Here is a 9,436-nt window from a genome sequence, read left to right on the forward strand (position 1 = left end):
GTTCAATTCCCCTACTCTCTCTCCTCATGTGGTAAGGGGGCTTGGGCACTCAAAAACATTGTGACACATACTTTGATGATATCCAAGTGCCACTACATAAATCACTTTGTGATATGACCATTTTGATACTTTTAATTACTTAGGATAATTCCAAATTTTATAAAGAAATTTAGCATATGTTCTATGAAGACTTACATTTAAGAAAGGGGATACATAAAAAGTCATACATGTATATATCTTATAAGCTTAAATAGGGAGATATATAAGTCTTACAAGCTTCATAAATAGGGGTTTTTTAAGAATTCCTTACACATAGGTGATATGTCTTCTTTAGTATGAGTGAACCGCGCGTGTTTTTCCCTTCATAAAAAACCAATCTATTGACATTATCTAAAGCTTGCAAGTCGGGCCTTTTGAGAAATGGCTTCCCCTTAATAACCAAGGCTTCCAATATCCTTGTGAGGTCTAGTATTTTAGCATGGTGACCCATCACATGGTTCGTTTCAGCCACATGCAAATTCCATTGTATATCCTTACTATCCCATGGTGTTTGTAAACGCCCCGAACAACGTAGTATGCTTAACAATTATGATATTTGCTTGTTTTCGAGATTTAATATAAAAGAGAATGAACACTTAAAGCTGAAAATGAAAATTACTCACAAAATTACAGCCATGAAAATGTAAAAGTAATGGAGACAAGATTGAGGGTTGAAGATGGGCAACCCCCCCCCCCCCCCCCCCCCCCCCCCCCCCCCCCGAAGGAATGTATTTCTGCTCAACCCAAGTCCCTTAGGGACGAGCTCAGTTACAATCAACCTGAGAGTGAGAAGAAGTAATTCTCACTCTCACAAGATCATGCAAAGATGTACAAACACACATGCATTATCTATTATGCAATGATAAGAACTGATTTCTTTGCAGTATGAGAGAAGAAAAGGGGAATTTAGCCTTTCTCCATCGTTGATCAACAGTACATGGATAGAGCTTGCTTCTTGTAGCTAAAATGGAAGAAAGAGTTCGAGAAGGAGGTGCTGTAATGAATTTACAGGCTTGCTGTCTTGTAAAACAACAGTGATAGAAGAGGGAATATGGAGGAATTTGATAATGGAGAAGTGGGGGATGATGATGGGGATGGATGGGGCCAGTTTCTGGCTATCTGTGGGTGCTGTACATGAGTTTACAGCAAAGAAAAATGATGCTCAATGAAGAAAAATGAGCTCTTATTTATAGGAGAGGGGAGAGCTAGTACAAAAGGGGAAAGTGGAGTAGCACAAGACAAGTGTCCAGCCACATGTCATGAGATGTGACAAGTGGTGGGACACTTGGAAACTTGTGTGACAAGTGTCTTGACACTTGTCTCTTCTTTATGGCCTTCCTTTTTGGGTTGAATACTATCAAGAATAGAAACAACCAAATTTAGTAAGCACAGTCAGAGTACAGAACTTACTATTTTTAGAATGACATCCCTATTTTTTAGGACTAGCATTTTTAGGCTAATTCGAGGCTCCTAAAATTTAGGGACCTCCTAAAATTTAGGGATCTCCTAAAATTTAGGGACCCCCCCAATATGGGTATCATATGAAAGCTTTTTCCGTGTATATCGCAAAAATGGTATCCGAATCTTCATGTGACTTTCCTATGCAAAGAAATGTGCATTTCAAGCTTTCAGCCCACACATGCACATTATACAAGCATTTCATGATCATGCCATCTTGTTGATTGTAACTGTCTGTTCTGGTGGATCTAGCCCACACTTCAAGGCATCAATCCTTTCTGTGTGCGAGTCTAACCCTGATATGCGTGAGTTCTAGTCACAGGCGCCCAATCGGGTCATATAGGTGGAAGTGTGAACTATCTTTTCTCTAACCCACCGCGTGGGTCCACCATAACCTGTGACCACTCATCAATGGCCAGCTCCAATGCACTTTTCTTTATATCTAATTAGTGCAAAGGAAATAAATTTAATAAATCATTATATAGACAAATTAATGAAAAAGGATACAAATTCTGTTTCTATAGAGTTGTGACAGTGTTACGGCCTTATTATGATCGTTGGTCGATGCCAGAATTGCCATGGGTTCCAATGTACTTGTTGCATATCCTCTAGGTTGATGAGGTTTCTTGAATAGAAACCGCACTAAGACGAACCATGCCATCATGCTAGAGGATGAACTAGCCGCTAAATGCGTTCTTTCCACTTTACCTAAATCATTTCTCATAGAGGATCCAGTCGCTACATAATTAATTGTCTATTAGGAGATTCTGAATAAGCAAGCCAAGTGTTTGAAACCCTGGAAAAACCCCATTTTATAGATATGTTAGTGCATTCCTAATGGACATAGTTATAACTTTTAAGTCCCTTTTTGACCAAAGTCCAAAAATCGCCACTTATGAGTAGCTTTTGGCAAATGCACCACCTCTTGGGACCTAGAAAGAGACTGACACTAGCTATAGGCACTAACGCGGCCTCTAACACTCTCAAGACAATCCTGTATGGCCTCGTGGCCAACAGCATCTGAGGGCACACTACCATAATCACTACTAGAGATAGTGCGTTTGTAATGGAATGCAATCTAACAATTGCCCTTCCTTACTCCACAGAGGAAGATCCTATACATCTTGGTATAATGTACCACGTAAAACAAACAAAGAGGAGGCAACCTCTCCAGGGTTGTATGCCATGGCCCCACTGCAGCTCTCCTACATCGAGAGGATTGGCCCCTTGATGCATCGCTAACACAAATAACACAAACATAACAAGCTCCACTCTTGTTTTAAATGATCCACGAGATAGAAATTTCCTCACTTGACAATCTCCCAAGGAGCCCAAATGCCTCAACCCACATCTTAGGTGCATCACAACTCAATGCGGGTCATGTATATCAGAAAACAATTGCAATGCATCCAAGAGTTACCATGTGATATGGGCAATGCAACTGTGAATGCCAAAGTGCTCAAAAATTTCATAAATCAGCTTTGTGTAGTGCAACAAACAAGTCTTTCCATGATTTCAGTCTACATGGCATGCTTCATTGCTAAGGGTTAGAGCCACAAGACTTCTCGTGTGACTTAACCCCCTTTTAACTTAATTTGTAAATATCATATATGGTATGCACAAACAAATAGACCAAAATTTCATATATTTTCTGTGAAAAGCACACGGATCTAGAGCATGGCAGATGCTATGGCAAATGGAAGATGAAGACCAAACTCATGATGACATAGACAAGTAGAGACAAATTGCTACACAAGTGAATTAGGTTCCAAGATGGCAGCTTGGACTCATAAACACAATCTTGTGTAGAACTGACAAAGACAAGACACTTAACTAAAGTAGGAAAGCATCATGACATTGTATTCATTCCATATAAAAAAGTGGTAGGCAAGTACAATGATTTATAGTTGTTGGATGGTTAGTAATCTCCCTTTTTGTGCATATGGGATTCTTGTAGCCTACATGTCTTTAGCCCAAACTGCCTCATACAAAGAGGCTACATTAGGTGTGATTGCAAATATCTCAACACACCTCCTCAATCATAACCATAAAGTACAAAGTGTGTAGAGGCTTTAGTGAGAGCAACACTTGCAAAGTGTGGGCACACCATAAACATGGCAAAACACGAGAGGCTATCGTGTAGAAAAGGCTAAGTGTGGGTACCACAAACATGATTGTCCTCCAGAGGCTGTAAGAGGGGCCTCACAAAGTGTACAGAGGCTATAGTACAATGCCACATGAGGAGTTTACAAGCTTATGACAGGAGCACTAGGGCTAGGCAATATAAGGCTAAAACATTCTAGTAAAAAATTGGGTCAAGGATTGGCAAGCCCTTGCAATTTTCAACATTTCTTTTTGCATAGATCTTCAATTTATTGTAGGTCTTATTGAATTTATTGTAGGTCTTATTGTCGGTATAGTCCAACTTGCTCTTTTTAATCTTGTACTTGTTCTTCACTTTGCTTCCAGCTTCAGTGTGTTCATCATTGATCTTTTGGTACTCTTCTTCTAGGTCCTCCTAGTCTTCCTCTTCATTGACTTTGCTTGCATTAGTTGCATTAGTCTTCATGTTCATGTCTCCCTCAAGCAAAGATATCATTATCTTTGAGACAGCGGAAATGACTTCAAACTCTTGCACTATCTCTAAGGTAGCATGCATGTTTTCAAGTTTTTCAAATGAAAACATGGATGGAACTTGAATGCTCACAACTCAATCTTTCCCTGTCAGTAGAGCAAGTACATTTTCTATGTGGTACAAGTGAGTAAAAATGATCGCACTTCTCATTATGAATGGCATCTTCATGAAAAACTTCATGTTTGTCATTGAAAATAAAATTTAAATCTCTAGTTTTTGACCATAAAAATATTTGAAACTTAATGTGTCAAAAGACACAAGAGATACGAGTGCCAAAAAGCACTATGTAAGTATCAGGAGATACTAGCCAATTTTGAACTTTTGATGTTTGATGTTGATGTTGATCCTTTTCTTGATGAACTCATTGCTTGAGTTGAGTCCCCTCCTTGCTGGTAAAATCTTGGTAAACACTGAGTAAATACTTGAATCAGGGTGACAATACTTGCCTTGCCAAATGGAGGAAGAATGAAGCAAAGAAAGAAGCTTTAGTGTTTATGCTATTGCTTGATGTCTTCCAAATCTTCCAAGCCTTCAAGATCTCCCCTCCTTACTGATTTGATGCCCAAATGTGTACTAGTTACTATGAGTAAGAGCTCTAAACCAAGTGGCAAGACGTCCAATTGACTGAGAAGCATTAGAAAATGAAGTGGTTTTGAGCTTTAGCTCAAAAGCTAGTGCTTTCCAACTTTAGGGTATATTGTAGCCACTGGTTTTTCCTTTGCAACAGCTTGATGTAGCAATATCTCGAGGAGATCTTTGCTGGGAAGGTGCCTTAGATGTCAAGATTTGAAAGCCCTATGCTATTGTCCAATATCATGACACAAGCAAAGCATGTGGATATTGTACAACTGGAAGTAGGTGTTGTTTTAATAGTGATGAAAAAAAAACGTAATGTTGCTCCATAAGGTGGATAATGTCCAACTATTTTGTGATACAAAGAAGCGCTAGAGTTGGGGAATGTTTTTCCAAAAGGAAGCTTCCAAAGATATGACCTCTATGATGAGATATGAAAGCTCCAAGTATGACAGGTCCTGTCTGGCTATGGCAGAAACAAGCTTGTCTGAAGATGAAGTTGAAAGAATGAAGTCCTAAGTTGGATTTGAGCTAGGCAAAGATGATCAGAGGTGAGAAGAGACTGGAGAGGCAATGCCATGCCCAACTAGGCTCTGATACCATGTGAAAAACACGTGGATCTAGAGCATGGCAGATTCTATGGAGGATGGAAATTGAAGACCAAACTCATGATGACATAGACAAGTAGAGACAAATTGTTACACAAGTGAATTAGGCTCCAAGATGGCAGCTTGGACTCATAAACACAATCTTGTGTAGAACTAACAAAGAACAGACACTTAACTGAAGTGGGAAAGCATCATGACATTGTATTGATTCCATATAAAAAGGTTGTAGACAAGTACAATGCTTTATAGTTGTTGGATGGGTAGCACTCTCCCTTTCTGTGCATATGGGATTCTTGCAACGCATGTCTTTAGCCCAAACTATCTCATACAAAGAGGCTAAATTATGTGTGAGTGCAAATATCTCAACATTTTCAACAACTAATCAACATCAAGACCCCTCTTCCTCCTTACTATTAAGGTTTTGCCTCGTTGATAGGTGTAAAGAGTGGTTTTTTGTGTTTTTTTCTTATAAAAAGCAATAAAAATAGACTTTAACATGAAGACATAGTTGAAATGAGGCTTATCCCTCATGCTATAGCCATGCCAAAAATTCATGGACATAAACCTTATTTTTTCCTAAATTTTTAGCATAAAAAGCTAAAATTTCCCATTTTTTAAATATTTATTTTCATTTATTTCTTCTTAAAAGTATGACATTTCAAAATTATGAGTTCTCACTGATTAAGGACACTCAAAATTTTTTTCATATCAATTTTTATACCTTATGACCCCAAAACACTCAACAAAACCACCAAGTTTCATTATTTTTATGAAAACTGCAATTGTGGGTTTTGCGTGTTTTGTGAGAAATTATTATATCATCATATTTTATGGTTTTATTTAATATTTCATGGAGAATGCAACATGGGAAATCAAGAATAATCAAAATCAAGCACTTTTCCTAATCATTTTCCATAAAACACAAGTACCGCACTAACGCATAGAAACTGTGATTTCGAGGCTCGTATCTCATAGACATGAGGCCACTAATGCTTCTTCTTTGCCCCTGACACATTCTCTCAGCCCAGTGATCTACGTCCTCCATCACTCTAGCATAATCATTTCGTCGGGATTCGTCATCACAACCCTTCCCCTTCTCTCTTGAATTGATGCATATGAACATCCGCTAAGAGGAAAGAGGAGAGAGAAATACTAAAAAACCAAAATTTGAAATCCTCCATTAAAATAGGTGAGCTTATAGCCATCTCGTTCCTCTCTTGCCTTGATTGAGAATCTCCCTCTCTCTCTCTCCAAACGGGTATGTATCAGAGAGGCACCAATCTGATTTTGAGAGAGCGAAATTTTTTTTGCACCCCCCTCTGTTTGACAATTTTTGCATTAATTTGAGGCTTCTTATTAAGATTAAGGTCTAAAACTTTAAAATAACGATTCACACTTTTGTGTTCACATTGTCCCATAAGTGGATATTTCGATTTTGGATGGGCAAACAAACTCAGATTGGAGACCCGTGTGGACAGGCATCTTTGCATCATCAAAATCTATAAATACGACCTTTGTCATGCACTTTCTAGTAGGCAGATCCAGTATCCACTTTATAATGCCAAACCTTGCAGGGATTAAATGGGGGGGTCAAATGACCTCTGATGATCGACAAAGCGAGACTTGTGTTGGATTCATGACGTCAAAATGCATCTAGAAAAACTCTAGTGCCCATTCGTCAACCGTTTGATTTTTTATGAAAATTTGGTCTTTGACACCTTCCAGGCATTTTTCTACTCTAGAAACAGTCTTAAATGCTTCAAGCACCACTCAAAAGCGGATCCTTAAATCGAGCTCTCACTTGTGCCGGCATATGGTGCAAAAAGGGAAGGCCAGGGAGCCTTATAGTGTCGTGCACATTAAAAATTTTGTGCTTTGTGCATTCAGAGGCCCATCTTGTGCATGCAACTCTCCATTCACACATCACACCTATTGGATATAATGCGCAGGACTAGTCACTCACCCCACCCTTCATCTCACACTCTGTTTGATGAACACAGAGGGAAGCCCAATACTCACATCCCCATCTAGTTAAGATGAATGCTCATGTCGTGCTAGGTTTGTCAATGAAGATTAGCTTCATCTAGTTGACGATGTCAAAATGGATTGGTTGATGAAGAGGCATACCTAGGGAGGTAGCCAACAAGTCTGGTTCTTGGATTGCATATTGGAAATATCGTCTATTGGAGAAGTTAGAAGCACCGAAAGGGTTTACAGGATTTAGTGTGCCAAGGAAGGTGGCTTGGGAACTTTTGCTGCAAGAGTTTTGCTAGAGATTTAGTTGTCCTGGACTCTGGGGTGTTGCCATCTTTTCCACATCCAGCTTCTTGTCCAAGGGTGTGTGCCACCTTTTCTTGAACGAGGCATATTATGATAAGGAATTTCTTACTTTTCTCCCATAACATTGATGTTTTTATTTTTTAATTTATTTTATTTTTATTTCTTTTGCCCTACTCCCAAGGGTATTTCCATCTTTTCTCGAAGAATAGGTCAGCATGACATGGACCTAAATCATTTTCTCCCATGACCAATATATGTTTATTTTTCTATTTTTTATTTTTTTAAAAAATTTTGTTGAAAGAGGAGAATGGTACACCATGTATCAGAACCATCCTTGCCACCTCTGATGCATAGGGGGGAAAGGTGGCTATGAGGGATTAACAGAACAAACATCATCAGGATCAGCAAAGTTAAGTATCTACATTGCTTACGTGATAGCAGAATTGAATATGTAATATAAATCAATAATGATTATCATATAATAACGTTAAGAAACCTTTATCTAGGCACAACCCCAGGTACAAGTTCCTAGTTCACCTCCTACATCAAGTACTGCTCTAAGCCAGGAGAAGAAGTTTCTTCTCAAACAGATTAAGCCGCCCTAGTTTGATGGGAGAGGCAGGTCTGTTCAAGCTGATGCTGAAATTTGGATTGAATCCATGGAGGATTACTTCGAAGCAGCCGGTACTACACCCGCCAATCAGGCTATGCTCGCTAAGCTAAAGCTCACTAGCGAAGCCAGACTTTGGTGGAAGCAATGGTGCAGGGATCAAGGGATCGCGGAGGGATCCGTTACATGGGAGAAGCTGAAGAAAGCCGTGCAAGGAAGATACTTACCACGGCTATTAGGAATATTAGGTAAAGCCGTATCAACCATCATGCAAGGAATGAGGAAGCTATCAACGGTGATTGTCAAGATCCCCAAGGAGGATAATACTTCTTAAGGTGATAGCCATTAATCAAGAAGGGATCATTCGAAGCATCGACTAGTTTGGACTTTGAGAGAGCCATTAGGGTTGATGGCAAGAACCTTCTAAGGGCCAATCCATCTTTGTTGAAGCTTACCTGGAAACTTGGAAAATTGGAAATTATAAGCTAGGACTAAGTCACCTTCCTTGAACTCCTTGTGCTTGATGAAGCTGTCATGATAGGCCTTTCTTCGAGCTTGTGTGGCTTCCATGCACTCTAAAGCTTTCTTGTGAGTCTCATTGAGACATTCCATATGCAACAGACGGTGGTGTAGGGATTCGTAATCACCCAAGTGTTCTTTGATAGCCACGCACAGAGAGGGTAGCTTGATTTCACAAGACAAAAGATAGCTTTTGTTCCATACACCAACTGGAAAGGGGTTTGTCCTATAGCAACCTTATGGGAGGTTCTATACACCCAGAGGGCCTCTGCAAGTAAATCATCCCAATCACGACGATGTGCATCAATTGTTCTTGTAAGGATTGAGCAGAGGATACGATCGGTAACTTTGACTTGGCTGTTGGCTTTGGGGTAATAGGGTGTGAACTTATGATGGCATACCTTGTACAACTTTGTCAATTCTTCCATGATCTTATTAAGGAAGTGAGTACCTCTGTCTCACTGATGAGCTCTAGAGGATTGCCAAACTGGGTAATGATGTTCTCGTATAGGAACAAGACCATGTTGTTGCTATCGTCCCGCTTTAGAGCTTTAGCTTCACACCACTTGGTTATGTAGTCTGTATAGACCAAGATATATCTATTATGTTTCCTTCTAGTTGGTGAATCAATGGGGCCCATGAAATCAATTCTCCACTTCTCAAATGGCTTTAAGGAAAGGAATGGGTTGTAGTGGCATGGTGCTAGATTTGGTA

This window comes from Lygodium microphyllum, chromosome 10 (genome assembly GCF_053477565.2).
Source record: "Lygodium microphyllum isolate KBCC chromosome 10, Lygodium_microphyllum_v1.1.10, whole genome shotgun sequence".
NCBI lineage: Eukaryota > Viridiplantae > Streptophyta > Polypodiopsida > Schizaeales > Lygodiaceae > Lygodium > Lygodium microphyllum.